Below are 15,881 nucleotides of genomic sequence, written 5' to 3' on the forward strand. Positions count from 1 at the left end.
TGGTCGGTCCTCGGATCCGGGGCGACCAGCCTTCGAAGCCATGAGGAACACCCTGGCCAGGTCGTCAGGTACATCACCTGGTTCAGTCACTCTGTCCCCTTACACCCCGGCTGGAGCCTCTGATGCCCCCCCTCTCCATGGATGGTGGAGCCCGAAGGTCTGAGGATACCCCCTTGAGTGGTCCCCTACTTTCTGAGGGCCTCTCAGAGTCGGTGCCTGAGGAGCCTCCCAGTAATAAGTCGTGCAAGAGGAAGCACATCGACTCCCAAGACGAGTCACTCACTTCCAATACCAACCTCGAGGAATCAGAGGGGTCCCCCAAGTCGTCCTCCGATGATGTCTCTTTCTCTGACATCCTGGAGATTTCGAGACAGAGAGGCGACTGGCCCTCCATGATCCCCTCTGAGGAGGAGTCGGTATTCCTCAAGGCCTTCGGAGCTCAACCCTCTGCCTCCTGGGTGTCTCCACCCTTTGACGAACTCCTAGACTTGATTTGTCGAAGGGTGTGGGAGAACCCTGATTCCATGGAACCGGTGCCCAGACATCCAAACAAGTTCTTGTCTGCTCCCCCGGGCAAAGAGTTTCTTACCAAACGGGTTTCGTTAGATGCCTTGGTGGTGGCGGCAGCCACTCACCAGGAAGTTGCAGAGGCTTCTTCTTCAGTCCACCCTCCTAACAAGGAGTCCAGGAGTATGGACCGGTATGGGAAACGTACCCTGTCTTCTCGACCTTCACCTTACGGTCGTTGAATTACCTCTGTCATTTCACTCGGCTCCAAAGAGATCTCCTGAAGGAGCTAGGAGATACTGTGACGGGTAACATGCCTGAGGCGGTAGCGCGGACTGTTCACGCCCAGTTGTCTACCCTAGGGTCCATTGTCAACTCGTCCATGAGGCTCATATCTTATGCAGCTGAAGGGGCGAGTAGGGCAGCTAGCTCAGGCGTAGCTCTCAGAAGGCAAGCCTGGATGCGCCTGTGTCATTTTGCGGAGGCCTTTAAGTCTTCCTTCACTGACGCCCCCTTTGATGGGTCCTCTCTCTTCGGACCCAAAGTGAAAGACACTCTCACCAGATGCGAACAGGGGGGAAAGACCCTATCTGCCTTAGGGGTCTGTTTTTCTCTCCCTTCTAGGCCTTATCCCAAGGCTCAGAGAGGGGGGAAAATGTGGTTCAAAAAGTCTCAGAGGTCCTTTCCCACGGCTCAAGGTGAGTCCTCCTTCAGAGGCGGGGGGGGGGGGAATTATTCTGGAAGACGCCGTCCTAGAGGCAGAGGGGCCCCCCACAACTCGGGAGACCGCGATTCCTTTCACAGCCCTTCCTTCCAGCGTTCCTGAGGTGTTTGCCCGACTGTGCTATTCCGGAGCCAGTCGAGGGCCGAATTTCATTGCATCCGGAAGCCTGGGAGAGCATCACCCAGGATCGTTGGGTGCTTCGAATAGTTACTGGAGGTTACACTATTCCCTTTGCGTCGACACCCCCTCTAGTCAGAAGGATCCCGGACGTCCCACCCAGTCAACGGGATCAAGCAGCACTAGAAGTTTTGAAGCTGCTAGAAAAAGGAGTCATCCAACCAGTCCCCTCAGACCATGTCGGATCAGGAACTTACTCACGACTCTTTTTGGTGCCGAAAAGAACAGGGGACCTGAGACCCATTCTGGATCTCAGTTGACCCAATCGCTACGTTCTGAAGTCCAAGTTCCGAATGGTCACACTTCAATCCATTTTTCCGCTGCTGGAGAAAGGAGTATGGATGTGCTCCATCGATCTCAAGGATGCCTACTACCACATCAAAATGGAAAAGGCATCCAGGAGTCATTTACGCTTCCGGCTATGAGCCAGTCACTTACAGTTTCGTGCCCTGCCCTTTGGTCTCACCACAGCCCCCAGGGTGTTTACCAAGTGCTTGACAGTGGTGACGGCTCACCTGAGACGTCTAGGATTCTAGGTGTTTCCGTATCTGGACGACTAGCTTCTCGCCGCCCCCACCAGGTATCTGCTCATTCAAGCCAGGGAGATGACCATCTCACTTTGCCAACATCTAGGAATTACTTTAAACTGGGAAAAGTCTACCTTGCAGCCCTCACAGCGTGTTGTTTTTATAGGCGCAGAGCTAGACTCTATTCAGATGTGCGCCTTTCTGCCACAGGACAGGATAAGGGGGCTGCAGTCTCAGATCCACGCACTGTTGCCCCTCAGAAAAGTTCAGGCTAGGTTAGTTCTTCAGCTCTTGGGATCCATGGCCTCCACAATCATGCTGGTACCCTTGGCAAGGTTACACATGCGGATCCTACAGTGGCTCCTGTTGGTTCAGTGATCCTTTCAAAAGCTTCCTCTTTCCCACTTGATAATTCTTACGGAGCGATGCAAACAGGACCTCCTCTGGTGGCTACTCTCCTCTAATCTGGAGAGAGAGAGGAGCTTGGTTCCTATGTCTCCAGCGGCTACGGTGACCACGGACGCCTCCCAGATGGGGTGTGGGGGGGGCATTATCTAGGCAGGACGGTCCAAGCCACCTGGCAAGACCACGAGGTACACTTGCACATCAATGTTCTGGAGATGAGAGTGGTGTTTCTGGCGTTGCGAGCACTCCAGGACTTTCTACCTCTGGGAACGATTGCAATTCACTCGGACAACATGTCCGTGGTGTGGTACCTGAACAAGCAGGGGGGACCAAATCTTACCCCCTCTGCAGAGAGGCCATGCATGTGTGGCAGTGGGCAGTGTCTTCCCAACGGTTTCTAGTGGCAACGCACATTCCGGGGAGGTCCAACGTGATAGCGGACAGGCTAAGCAGAGTTATTCTGATGCCTCACGAGTGGTCCCTGAACAACCGAGTGGCGGTTCAGATCTTCAAAAAGTGGGGTCAGCCTTGCTGCGATCTCTTCGCCAGCTCCCTCAATGCCAAATGCAGCAAGTACTTCACTCTGATCCTCCCACAAGGGGAATCACCCAGGGATGCTCTAGCTCACGATTGGCCCCCCCGGTCTGATCTACGCTTTCCCTCAGTTTCCTCTGTTGCCAAGAGTGATACAGAAAGCCATATCCATGGGAAGCAGGATGATTCTTATTGCTCCACACTGGCCTCGACAAGTATGGTTCCCCTTTCTTCAACGGTATGCACTGGATGGTCCGTGAACTCTGGACCCAGTGCCGGACCTCCTGATTCACATGTCAGGACAACTTCATCCATCCCTGCGAACCCTCAGGTTGACAGCCTTGACTGCTCCAGTTCCATCCCTAGTCAGGCTACATTCCTTTTCTCCTGAAGTGGTGCACATCTTGTTTTCTTCTCATAAGTCTTCCACCAGGAAGATTTATTCCAGCAAATGGAGGAGATTCTCCATTTGGGCTCAGGCCCATGGGTTGGTTCCCTTCACAGCCCCTATTCCATCGGCCTTGGATTCTTTAGCCATTTTGTTCCATCAGAGCTCCACGCCCACTACCATTAAAGTACAGTTGGCCGCAATTTCCAATTTTCACACATCTTATGAGCCCTCTCTTATGGGCCACAAGCTCTGTAAAGCTTTTCTAAAAGGCGCTTGGTTACTTCTTCCCCCAGTTTCTGAGCCTGTACTGCCATGGGACCTGAACCTTGTGCTACAAGCTATTATGTCACCACCCTTTGAACCGGCTGCCACTTGCGACTTGAAATTCTTATCTTGGAAGACGGCTTTTCTGATAGCCATTACATCTGCCAGGAGGGTATCAGAACTTCAAGCCTTGTCCATTAAACCTCCATATTTGGTCTTTCACAGGGACAGAGTCTCTCTCAGGCTTAACCCGTCTTTTCTCCCGAAGGTGTCATCTCTGGTCAATCTTCATCAATCTATTGAGCTACCAGTTTTTTTTCCGAACTTTACCAATAAAGCAGAGTTCAGGTTGCATCAGTTGGATGTGCACAGACAACTGAGATTTTATCTACATAGGACGAAGCAAGTTAGGAAATCTGATCAATTGTTTGTGTCCTTTTCAGAGAACAGAGCAGGTAGTCCTATTTCCAAGTGCACTATTTCTAAATGGATCAGAGACTGTATTTCATTCATTTACTCGTCAGCAGACAGAACTTTACCCTTTCCCATCAAGGCTCATTCTACCAGGGCTTTGTCTACATCAGTAGCTTTCCATGCTAGACTTTCCTTGGATGATATTTGTGCTGTGGCAACTTGGGCTTCTCCCAACACTTTTATTACTCATTACAAGCTGGACGTGGCTTCTAGGGGCCGGGCTTCCTTTGGTTCCACGGTTCTCAGGAGTATCTTCTTATGAGCCTCCCAGGATAGAGGTGCTGGGGACGCTGTCCTGTGAGTAAGGAATGTAGGCGAGATAGGACCACATAACATCAGTTAGTTATGTACTCACCATAATGATCGATGTATGTGGTCCATCTCGCCTACATTCCTACGTGCCCTCCCACCTGCCCCCTTCCTAGAGGAATTGGAAGAATTTTTGGCTCCGTGGACTCTTCAAGGTCAGTGATTTGTTCCCCTATCTGGCTGGATTTTCTTCCAGTGTTTATTGAGTATGGGTTATGAGTGTTATGATTGTTATGATTGCAAACAAGATCTGGGGCTAGGGCGAGGTGCACCCTGGGATACTGGGTTATCCCAGCCAATTAGAGACTTCGTGCTAGAAAGTTTGGCTGAGTCAAAGCCGATTCTCGGCTCCGGACCCGTGAATAAGGAATGTAGGCAAGATGGGCCACATACATCGATCGTTATGGTGAGTACATAACTAACTGATTTCAGGAAGGTGGGCCAGTTGTTTATTGTGTTATCCAATATGGTGTTTCCAAGGTCACTCTCTGAAGATGGCCCTCAAATTGTATTACATTTGTTTATGACAAATTGGTTTTGTCACTTGACGAGGGCAGTGATAGCTTCCACAGTTTCTCAGCATAACTTTCGAGTTGATGAGATTATGGACAGCTTCAGACATGGAAGTAATGCACTCACCATAATGATAGATCCATGTTCTGTTTTCATCCTGCTTTCATGCAGTTCAACATTCCTCTTGTAACCTGTACCTTGAAGAACGGCTGGTACTCTAGAAGAGTCTTGGTAATGTAAACCTCAATCAGTTGATTCATTTTTCTTTACATGGGCTCTCCATTTTTGTTGTATTAGACATAATCTTTAGTTAGCTTTCAATATTGGAAGCATATAACTTCATGTTAAGCAAACTCGATCTGAGGTAATTCGATGAAGGAGGGAGAATTATGGGTAGGGGAATAGTCAGAGCCCTAAATCCAAAGGTATAAAGGTACTGAGACCGGATCAGAGTCCCAAAAGTTGAAACAGATGAAAAGAGGACACCATGGATCCATTTTTGTAGTGAGCATGTAACTTTTGGTTTTCCTGTTGTTGACCATATCTGTGGGGATTTCAGTAGGGCAGGTGCTTGTCTAACTCTTACAGATGAATCATTGTCCTGAATCTTTGGTTCTTTGAGCTTCCCAGATAGGATGATGGATGCATACTCATGACTTAAAAGTTATGTTTGACTGTCGCTGACAACAAAATCAACTGGCAGTGATAAGTCTGTCTTTGCTAGTTCTTTCTTGATTGCCAAGCTGTATCTCAGTTGGCAAGTTGCATACAGCTTTGATCACGTTGAGATGAGTACTGTAGACTGTAGTTCCACTGCTGATACATGCAAAAACTAATGTCTGTCCTGGTATTTTGCAGACATTATGTATGACAAGTTTTGCAGATTTTTCTCAATTTCCTACTGTCAAGGTTTATCACTTTGTTACTTTTACAGTAGATATTATTCCTCTTACAGTCTGATAATCTTTTAACTGTGGTACAACACTGACATAGTTGTATTTGTTGCATGTTCAACTTGAGAAAAAGTGGAGTGACAAATGGCTGCATGTACAGAATGTATATATGTATAAAAAGCATATTGGAAATATTTTGATGCATATTTTTAAATTATGTTGCAGATAGAGTAAGGCGTGTTGAGAAAAGTGGTGAGGATGTGTGTAAAGAAATAAAGGAGTTACTCAGGTGAACACTGAATAAAGATTATTCGATTTTTAGAATAAGGTGGGAAGACTTGCACATGTTTTGATAGCATATAGTCACTTTATGTAAGTTATGCCGTACACCCAGCAATGTTTGGATAACAGTTTGGATTTAAACAGGCAGACTAAAATAAACGTGGGGTGTTTTTGGTTAATCTTGTGGGCATGTTTGATTTTCTAGTTTCTTTACACCTAAAGGTGTGTCTTTAGGATTGCACATGAATATGCAGAATCGTTTAAAGGACAAGAAGTGTATTGTTAAAACCAGTGACCCAGGCTTTCAGCTGCATTGTGGTATATTTTCTGCTAAGAGTTCTCTACTAATTTTTTTTTTAACAAGAAACATATTTATGGAATTATCATGTATGATATAGACAATTTTACATTTATACAAATGAAAACAAAGCATTCTAATACAATTCTAGTTGCAAACATTGTACATTACAACCAACATTGACACAGTTGTAGTTGCAAACATTATACATCATTTACAATCTATCTAGTCATTGTCAGTCAAACATTACATAGCTCATTCAAATCCTGCTTTCTTTTAAACTTTGTTTCTTGTGTGTATGTATTGTTCCCACAATTCCCATTTTTCCTATGCAATTTGCTCCTTCCTTTTTCTAAAGTTACCAATTCCAGTTGTTTTATCTGTTACTATATTCACTACTTAGATGTTGATTTCCATTTTCTAATAATTGCTTTTTTGTCAGCCATCATAATTAGAGTCAGCATGGCCTTATTATGTCTAGGCAGTTCCGATTTTGTATCATAGCTCAAAAAATAATTTCCTTAGTTATACCAATTTGCTCACTCAGTATCTCTGATAAAGCAGTCTACATTGAATCTTTAAAGTCTGCTAACTCATTACACTCGTAGAAAATATGATTTGATGTTGTTCTCTACTTCACTAACCTGTGGGTCTCAGTTCCACTCCTCAGAACTGATCAGCCACTTTTCTACAGCTTGAGCCTCCTGACTTGAGCTTCTCCCTATACCCAAATTGCCCCACTCCCTCAGTGTACCCCAGATCTTGTTTGCTGCTCTTAGCTTCAGCAGAGAATTTGCCTTGCTCTTGAGCTTCCTGTGGTAAAGTTAGTTTATTGGGTTTTCTTACTATGTCTAGGCAGTTCTGATTTTGTATCATAGCTCAAAAAATAATTTCCTTAGTTATACCAATTTGCTCACTCAGTATCTCTGATAAAGTAGTCTACAGGGAATCTTTAAAGTCTGCCAACTCATTACACTCATAGAAAATATGATTTGATGTTGTTCTCTACTTCACTAACCTGTGGGTCTCAGTTCCACTCCTCAGAACTGATCATCCACTTTTCTACAGCCTGAGCCTCCTGACTTGAGCTTCTCCCTATACCCAAATTGCCCCACGCCCTCAGATCTTGTTTGCCACTCTTAGCTTCAGCAGAGAATTTGCCTTGCTGTTGAGCTTCCTGTGGTAAAGTTAGTTTATTGGGTTTTTGTAAATGTTTTTTCCTCCTATTCTTCTTCAGCTGTTTTTAGATCTATAGTCATGCTTCTTGTAGTTTCCTTTCACTAGTTTAACCTTAATTCTTTCTCCTTGTAGTCGGGTTTCTCTGCAGCTAGTCCCGTCCCTTTCTCTGTTTTTCTCTCTTTTACAAAAGAAAAAAAAATCCTTCTCCTTTTCCTTCTTGTAAGGATGTTGGAAAAACCGGAAGGTTTTAAAAAATGCACCTCCTGTGATCTTGTCTGATGTGATGCCCACAATGAGTGTGTTTATTGCTTGGGGCTTACCCATCTTGAGGCCCCTTGCTGTATTTGTCAGGCTGTCCACTCCCCAGGCTCTGGAGGATAGCAGGAGCAAGCTAGTTCTTAAAGGGATGCTTCCTACTTCCTCCACCGTGGAGGTGCCTTCAACTTTAGGGGCTCAACCCCCTCCTAAGAGGCGTAAGGAGATCCAGGAGTGCAGGAAGCTCTCTCCCACACTTTCGTCCTCGTAGTCTCCTAAGAAGGCTCTGCAATTGTCTGAACCAACTTGGTCTTCTCCAAGCTTGGTTCTGACTTCTCCCCCTCTGCCCCAGTCATCCTCCATTGTCCCGAGGCCAAGTAATTCCTCACCAGCTCCAACTGTGTCAGCTTCTAGTTCAGCTCCGATGGGGCAGGTTCCTAGGTCCTGATCTTGCTCCCCCAGGAGATCTTCGAGACCTCCGTCATCAGCTTCTTCCAGGTCTTCCCGGAGGACATTGACAGACTGATGAGGGAATTCCTCAAGGCCCAGATTCAGATGGGGCTTGTGTCCACTCCATCCACATCTGGATCCATGAGGGTTTCACCTCTCCGAACTTTGGCTCCTTGTCTGATTCACCCTTTGGATTTGGAGTCTTTGGTGCCATTGGTCTACAGTGCCGAGGTGTCAGCGCCGATAGAGATTTCCTCTTCACCTCCGACTATTTCCATGACCCGCTCAGTTCCTTTGGCTTCTGTTCTGAACATGTCTCGGAGCTCTAGCATTGAGATCTATTCTGGGGGTGAGAGCATCTACTCTGAGGCTTTCAGAGTCTTCTCTTCCCCTTGGAGCTTCGGTTTTCAACAGCTCAGTTCCAACTCCCCCTTCAGAGCACGGGGCTTGAGCTCTCCTGGAGGTGTCTGCTGTGATGGCTTCTGCTCCGGGGGGACAGCTTTCGGTGGTTCGGAACCCTTTGGCTTTTGAAGTGGTGGAGAGGGTTCTCTCCCAGCCAGGGAGACCGTCAATGCTTTCTGCCATGGTACTTCCCCCTCCTCATTCTGGTTTGTGCCTGAGGCCTCCAGTCTGCCGCATGGACAGCCGGTCCCCTAAAGCCTCCACACTGTCCCCACTGGGGAACCCCAGGCATCTTACGATACCTCCCTGGAGCATCCTACTGAGGAGGTCCCCCAGAAGAGGCTGTGTAAAACGAGGCACATTGATTCCCATATGGAATCAGTCACCACAGACACAGATTTTGAGGAAGGAGAAGGGTCCCAAAAGTCCTCACCCGATGACGTCTCCTTTGGAGACATTTTAGAAATCCTGCACCAGCGGAGTGGAGTGATTGGACAGCCCAAAACTCTTCCTTGGAGGAATCGGTGTTGTGGGAGGCTTTCAGATCTGGCCAATCTACTACCTTGGTAGCTAATCTGCTGAGCCAGATGGTGTCTTCCAGGGCTTGGAAGCAATCAGATACAGTAGAGCCAATCTCAAAAGGAACGTTCAAGAGTCTTAGCATCCCCAGGGATAAGTTGTTTTGGGACAAGGGTATACCTGTCGATGCCATGTTTTCTGCGGCAGCCACCAAGAAGGGGCTTGCTCAGGAGAGGTCCTCTCTCCATCCCCTGAATAGGGAATCCCAGGCTTTGGACAGACTTGGCAAGAGTTTATGCCTCTTCCACAATCACCTTGTGGGCAGTAAACTACTTATCTCACTTTATGAGGCTACAAAGGAACTTAGTAAAGGAATTTTCTAGCTCAACCCTAGGGTCCAAGTCCGCTGAGGATCATAAAACCTTTTCCTCCACACTGGCCAGCCTTCAGTCACTAGCCAATGCATCCATGAGATGATTTCCCATGCTGCAGAGGGTACCTGAAGGGCTGCCAGTTTGGGCATTGCCATGAGGCATCATGCCTGGATGAGGCTGTGCGATTTTGTGAAGCCTTTCAAACAAGCCTTTATTAACTCCCCCTTTGATGGCTCCAACTTATTTGGACCAACTGTTTGTGAGACTCTCTCCCGGAATGAGAAGGACAGAAAGACCTTGTCTGCCATCAAAATAAGTTTCTGTACCCCACAAAGGACCTTCTCCAGGAACCAGCATGAGAGTAAAAAATATGGTTTCGGAAGCCACATTGTCCTTTTCAGAACACTCAGGGAGAATTTTCATCCCGGGAAGAGGGGAGAATAATCAAAATGGAAGATGCCAGAATGATCCTGAATAGTTGCCCAACTATCCTCCTCTGGAGGCAGTTGGGGGGCGAGTCTCCTTGCACCCAGAAGTGTGGGAGGTCATCACAAGTGACAAATGGGTGTTAAGGATCATATTCAGAGAATACTTTATTCCCTTTCTGGAAATTCCCAAGAGAAAACGTTACCTCCCTGATGATCCACCCAATAAGAGGGAGGACGCAGCCCATGAACTAGAAAAGCTTTTGCAAAAAAGAGTCATCCAAGAGGTTCCCCCTCCCCAACTAAGTTGGATTGGGTTTTTACTCCAGATTCTGTTTAGTACCCCAAAAAAAAAAAACTGGGGATGTGATACGTATTCTGAATCTGACCTCTCTGAATGTATCGATAAAGCACAGGAAGTTCAGGAGGATCACAATCCAGTCCATCATACCTGTCTAGAAGGTGGATGAATGGATATGCTCATTGGACCTGAAGGGTGTGTACTACCATGTAAAAATGGGCAGACACTCAAGGCAGTTCCTACGTTTCTGGCTGGGAGCCACTTATTACTAGTTCAGGTCGCTCCCATTGGGTCTCACCACAGCCCCTAGGGTGTTCAAATGCATGGCAGTGGTGGCAGTGCATCTTAGACTGCAGGGCTACCAGATTTTTCCATATCTGGATGACTTGCTTCTGACCACTCCAACCAGACATCTACTCATTCAAGCCAGAGACTACTTACTACAGCTAGCCCCAGCATTAGGGATAACTATCAACAGGCAGAAATCCCAGTTGGATCCAGTTCAGGTCATAGATTTCATTGGGGCTCATCTGAGTACAAGGACATCTTGTGCTTATCTGATGACAGACAGGGTAAATAATCACATCAGACAAATTCTAATTATACCTCTGTGTTCAACCAGTTTAGTACTCAGGGCATTGGGTTCTGTGGCAGCCACTGTAACTCTTCTACCCATGGCTCATTTCCACATGAAATATTGCAGTGGACATTTAGCATTTCAGAGGTCAGTACTCATGAATCCTCTAAATCTTCCCATAAAACTATCACGAGTGTGCAAGGAATATCTGCTTTGGTGGCTTCACTCCGCAGACGTTACTCAAGGATGTCCATTCATCCTTCCATCCCCAAAGGTCATGGTGACCACGTATGCCTCCCAAATGGGGGGGCATTGTCTGGGGTCAAACAGTCCAAGGCATGTGAACTTCCCAGAAGACCAAGTTGCATATCAATTTACTGAAGATAAGGGTGGTTCTTCTAGCATTGCAGTAACTCAATAGCTTTCTTCTTCTGGGGACTATTGAGATCCAAAAGGACAACATGTTAGTAGTTTGGTATATCACCAAATAGGGAGGAACCAGATCCTACCCCTGTGTTGAGAGTTGATGAGGATTTGGCAGTGGGTGATCTCTACCAATTGCTTTCTGCTAGCAATGAACATTCTGGGGAAGGCCAACATATTAGCAGACTGGCTCAAGTTGAGTATTACTGACACCTCAAGAGTGGTCTCCGAATCAGTCAACGGCAGACATGATCTTCCACAAATGGGGTCTCCCCTGCTGTGATCTGTTAGCATCTCCTTTCAACAACAAATGCAGCAGGTACTTTGCCTTGATCCTTCCTCAGAGACAGTCACCCAGGGCTTCCTCAGGGACAGTCACCCAGGAGCACTCTAGTCCATGCTTGGCCCTCCAGGTCTTCTGTATGCCTTTCCTTCTATACTTCTGATTCCCAAATTCTTACAGAAGGCTTTTAGGTTGCAGTGCAAAGTAATTCTCATTGCTCCCTTTTGTCCTCGACAAACCTGCTTCACCTTTCTTTGGTCTCGTCTGGTTTGCCCTCTGATGAGGTTGGATCTGGTCCCAGATCTGCTCTTTCACCCATCAGGGCATCCCCCTTCCAGATTTAACAGGGCCTTTGAAGCTAACCACATGGTTTCTTCATTTCCGATGATGGCAAGATATCCCAGGCTTTCTTCCCCCTTTTGAGAGATTTTGGTCTCCTCACATAGGTCTTCGACAAGTAAGATTTATAAAAGCAAGTGGAAACGATTTTCTGTTTGGGTGGAACAAAAATGAATAGACCCTACCAATTTCCGCCATTCTTGACTTTTTGGCTTCTCGTTTCAGTGATAGAGCAAAGTTATTCCACTGTCAAAGTCCATTTATCAGCTATATCCAATTTTCACGTTGGCTTGGATTTCTTATCGCCTTGCTTCTTCCAAGCTTTGCAGAGCATTCCTTAAGGGCAACTTCCTGCTTTTGCCCCCAGTGAAAGATTCTACTCCACCTTGGGATTTAACAATGATTTTGCAAGCCTTGGTTTACCTGCAGCTACTGTGGATTTGAAATTCCTTTCCAGGAAAACTCTTTCTAGTAACTATTAGGTCTGCAAGAAGAGTGTCTGAACTTCAGGCCCTTTCTTCAAAATTTCCATATTTGATTTTTCACAAGTATAGAGTTGCCCTGTGTACTAATCCTTCATTTTTACCTATGGTGGCTATGGAAGGGAACATTTTTTAATCCATCAATCTTCCAGTCTGTTTTCCTAATTATCAAAACAAAGGTGAATATACTCTCCATTTGCTTGATGTTCATAGAAAGGTTTGTTTTTATTTACACAGAACCAAGCCCTTTAGGAAGTCTGATTAGTTGTTCATATCTTTTTAGTGGCAAAGAGAGGTAAATCTATTACCAAAGTCTCACTTGCAAGATGGTTGGAAGACTGTATGATATTTATTTACTCTTACAAAAACATTCTCTTGCCAGGCCACTCCACAAGGTCCATTGCTACTTCTCAAGCTTTTTGGTCTAGAGTTTCTTTTCTGTTGAGGATATTTGTGTTGCAACTACTTGGTCTAATCCCCACATGTTTATTACGCATTACAATTTGGACATCCTATCCAGGGGAAGTTTGGAGTCTACGTGGGGTGTAAAAATACCTATGTAAACACTTTCAAGCAAAGAGCATGGGCGCCGGAATAATAGAGCGAGGGGGGAGGGGAGCCCCCCCCCCCACTTTTGCAGATCATCCATACCTCCCAACTGTCCCATATTACATCTTTATTTTTGAATTATTTTAGTTTTCCGCGCTTTCGCTGACTGGCTCGTCCCAGCCTGTCAGACTTGAGCTAGCGGCGCATATTTCAGAGTTTCCGGCTTGTTTTTGTGAGCGGGAACGGACATTTCTTAAAGGATTTATTTTCGGAAGCTGCCTGGGTGGGATTTATTTTCGGAAGCTGCCTGCTTGAAAGCTGCTGCGAGTGGGAACGGATGGTTTGAAAGCTGCCGGAGAATGGAGTCTGGACTGTTACTTTCAGAGTGAGTAAGCTGGTGTGTGTGTGTGTGTGTGTGTGTGTGTGTGTGTGTGTGTGTGTGTGTGTGTGTGTGTGTGTGTGTGTGTGTGTGTGTGTGTCTGTGTCTGTGTTTGTTTGTGCGCATGCCCAGCTAAATTATATATTGTCACGAATATGCTTATTTATAATATCAATACTATTTAAATTAAAAAAAAGTGCTTTGTAGTACACAAAAGACCCTTAAGCAAACGACAAGGTAGATTTTTTAAGAAAGCGGTACTTTCTTTTGCATATAAGAATATTTTCTGTACAGCAGAGAGAGAGAGATGGAACAATGGATTGTGTTAAACTGTCTTAGATGTAATGAATTTAATGAAGTTCCATTTAGAGTTGTATGTTTCGCAGTAATATTAGGTCTTATGATACGTTATATAAATTTTATAAAAGGACACCATAAAAAGTACTTTAGCTATCAAGTTGGCGTGCTCCCTTTACTTCTTTCTCTTCTTCTCTTTCGGCTGTTCCCATTAGGGGTCGCCACAGTGGATCATCTGTTTCCATTTCTTCCTGTCCTCTGCATATTGCTGTGTCACACCAGCCATCTGCATATCCTCTCCCACCACATCCATAAACCTTACCTTAGGCCTTCCTCTTTTCCTCTTACTTGGCAGCTCCATCCTTAACAACCTTTTCCCAATATACCCAGCATCCCTCCTCAGCACATGTCCAAACCAATGCAATTTCGCCTCCCTGAATTTGTCTCCAAACCGTCCAACCTGAGCTGACCCTCTAATATACTGATTCCAAATCTTGTCCATCCTTGTCACACCCAGTGCATATCTTAACATCTTTAACTCTGCCACTTCCAGCTCTGACTCCTGCCTTTTTGTCAGTGCCACCGTCTCCAACCCATACAACATAACTGGTCTCACTATCCTCTTGTAGACCTTCCCTTTCACTCTTGCTCGTACCCATCTGTCACAAATCAGTCCTGACGCTCTTCTCCACCCATTCTACCCTGCCTGTACTCTCTTCTTCACCTCTCTTCCACACTCACCATTACTCTGAACTGTTGATCCCAAGTACTTAAACTCATCCACCTTTGGCAACTCTATTCCGTGCATCCTCACCATTCCTCTATCCTCCCTCTCATTCACACGCACATATTCTTAGTCCTGCTGACCTTCATTCCTCTCCTCTCTAGATCATAACTGCACTTCTCCAGGGTCTCCTCAAGCTAGTCCCTACTCTCACTACAGATCACAATGTCATCTGCAAACATCATAGTTCATGGGGCCTCCTGTCTGATCTCGACTGTCAACCTGTCCATCACCATTGCAAATAAGAAAGGGCTCAGAGCTGATCCTTGATGTAATCCCACCTCCACCTTAAACGCATCTGTCACTCCCACTGCAGACTTCATCACCGTCACACTACATACTTCTCTGCCACTCCTGACTTCCTCATACAATACCACAACTTCTCTCTAGGCACCCTATCATATGTTTTCTTCAAGTCTACAAAGACACAATGTAACTCCTTCTGACCTTTTCTATATTTCTCCATCAACACTCTCAGAGCAAACATCGCATCTGTAGTGCTCTTTCCCGGTATGAAACCATACTGCTGATCACTAATCATCACCTCCCTTCTTAACCTAACCTTCTACCACTCTTTCCCATAACTTTAAGCTGTGACTGATCATTTTTATCCCTCTGTAGTTACTACAGCTCTGCACATCACCCTTATTTTTAAAAATAGGTATCAAAACACTTTTTCTCCACTCCTCAGGCATCTTCTGACTTTCCAAGATTTCATTAAAAATCTGGTTAAAAACTCCACTGCGATTTCTCCAAAACACCTCCATGCTTCCACCGGTATGTCATCTGGACCAACAGCCTTTCCATTCTTCATCCTCTTCATAGCTGTCCATACTTCTTCCTTGCTAATCTGTTTCACTTCTTGATTCACTATCCCCACATCATCCAACCTTCTCTCTCTCTCATTCTCTTCATTCATCAGCCCCTCAAAGTACTCTTTCCGTCTGCACAACACACTCTCCTCTCTTGTGAGTATGTTTCCCTCACTATCCTTTATCACCCTTACCTGCTGCACATCTTTCCCAGCTCGGTCCCTCTGTCTAGCCAAGAGGGTCCTTTTCTCCCTCTTTAGTGTCCAACTTTTCATACAACTCTCCATATGCCTTATCCTTAACCTTCGCCACCTCTCTCTTTGCCATGCATCTCATTTCCTTATACTTCTGTCTACTTTCTTCATCTCTTTGACAATCCCACGTCTTCTTCGCCAGCTTCTTCCTCTGTATACTCTCCTGTGCTTCCTCATTCCACCACCAGGTCTCCTTGCCCTCCTTCCTCTATCCAGGTGTCACACCAAGCACCTTTCTAGCTGTCTCCTTTACCATCTCTGCTGTAGTTACCCAGCTATTTGGTAACTCTTCACTGCCCCCCAGTGCCTGTTTTAACTCTTCCCTGAACTCCGCCTCACAATCACCCTTTTTCAACTTCCACCATTTTATCCTTGGCACTGCTCTCACACTTGTCCTCCTGTTCTTGATCACCAAATTCATCCTACAGATCACCATTCTATGCTGCCTAACTACACTTTCCCCCGTCACCACTTTACAGTCTCCAGTCTCCTTCAGACT

The sequence above is a fragment of the Protopterus annectens genome, chromosome 2.part0, assembly GCF_019279795.1.
Source record: "Protopterus annectens isolate FY-2018-M chromosome 2.part0, PAN1.0, whole genome shotgun sequence".
Lineage (NCBI taxonomy): Eukaryota > Metazoa > Chordata > Ceratodontiformes > Protopteridae > Protopterus > Protopterus annectens.